Genomic DNA, 1,863 nt, shown 5'->3' with positions numbered 1-1,863 from the left:
CTGTGTTTAAGCCAACATAGTGTACACATACACTGGTGCACCACAAAGCTCAGCATACTCTGGCTGCAACTGGAATATCTCTGCATTACTGTTAACCCTACATTACCTGCTACCTTTTCTACCTGGTTAACCTGGTTAAATCATCTACCATGTGGACTAACCTCCATTTGCTCACCACTGCCATTTACCACACTAGTGTCTGCCAATAACTCGCAGATGTGACGCAATGATGCTGCCAGTGACGTTCAGTGGAAAAAGGAGGAGTCGAGTTGAAAAGCCACACAGGGGGTGGTGGTGGGGGGTAGGTGGTGGAGGGGAGAGAGAGATTTGTGTGCAGGTTTAAAAGATAAAGTGGTCAATGTAATTGGTCGGGTCCCCCCACAAATTTGTTGCCCTGGAGCTTTAGGTGTCCTTGTGAGTGGCTATAAAGACTATATACACAGTCGAGTCACATTATTCTGACCACCGCCTACATTTGACTTCGGCAGTGCGTAGCCCATGAAGTACGTCACGTGTCGTGAGTGGCATGGTGGGTGCCATTAATGTGAGAGGTGAACGTCAGCTAAGAAGGTGCGCGCGGGATGACTGACATGCTGTAGTGGGGCAGCACGTTGTCAAAAAGAACCTGGGGGGCTACTAGGAGTGTGTCTAAAACAACAGTTCAGCACGTCTAGCTTCTGTCCATGCTGCACAAAACGGTTACTCTGGCTATTAGCTGATGGTCATAATAATGTGACTCAACTGTGTATAAGGTCACTTACCAACTGAGGCGGAGAACACTGGGGACATTGGGCAGCAAATTTCAAATAATGGTCAGTATATGCTGCATCATAATTTTACTGTTTTATGTTCCAATTCTACTGTTTTCTTACCAAATTTCACTTTAATGACATGAAAGTATGTAAATACATTTAGGCTGTATATATGATATTGTAAGTTAAAGGTATCATTACAATTGTTCTAATTATGTCACTTTACTATTGCCATTACTTTCAGTGATATACAGGAATTACGAGTAAATGGATGCTCTGGGGAAATATAAGCTGCAGTGCGTATGTTTGGAGCGGGTATGGTATGTTAGGTAGATTAGACTTAGGTCGACAGTGTATAGGTCGACCACAATTGGTCGCCATGGTTTCTAGGTCGACATGTACTAGGTCGACATGAGAAAAGGTTGACATGAGTTTTTTTACTTTTTTTGGTGTCGTTTTCCCTGTACAGTGACCGGGAACCCCAATTAGTGCACTGTGTCCCCTCGCATGGCTTGCTTCGCTCGCCATGCTTCAGGCAAGGTGCCTCGCTCTACTACCGCTGCGCTCGGCACAGGTTACCGTTCCCAATTGTAGTCCACGTGGATCGTAAAGTATGAAAAAGTTTCAAAAATGAAAAAAATGAAAAACTCATGTCAACCTTTTGTCATGTTCACCTAGACTCGACCTAGAGTCCCTGTCAACCTAGAAACCATGTCGACCTACTTACTGTCGACCAATAGTGGTCAACCTAGACAGTGTCAAGCTACTTACTGTCGACCTAAAGACCGGATCCGTTTGGAGCGTCCAAAGGATGCTCCAGGCAACACTGCAGGAGTGACACTGGCTGCAGGGTGCTATTCCAGGCACACTGCTAGCCAGATGCAGGGACCATGGGGAAGCAACATTGCCAACCTTAGAGCCCTGTGCTCTGTGTGGCACCACCGCTGCATACCCCTTGTTCAAGGGTGTCAAACTCGCGGCCCGTGGGTCACATGCAGCCCCTACCACATCCTTTTGTCGCCCCCGGGCAGGGGTCCTTTTGCTGCCTCACTGCCTTGCTTGCAGCAATGGCAGGAGAGCAAAGCGAGCCTCTCCTGCTCCTCAATCAAAG

This window comes from Pseudophryne corroboree, chromosome 1, assembly GCF_028390025.1.
Source record: "Pseudophryne corroboree isolate aPseCor3 chromosome 1, aPseCor3.hap2, whole genome shotgun sequence".
In the NCBI taxonomy this organism is placed as follows: Eukaryota; Metazoa; Chordata; class Amphibia; order Anura; family Myobatrachidae; genus Pseudophryne; species Pseudophryne corroboree.
This window is presented reverse-complemented; position numbering follows the sequence as displayed.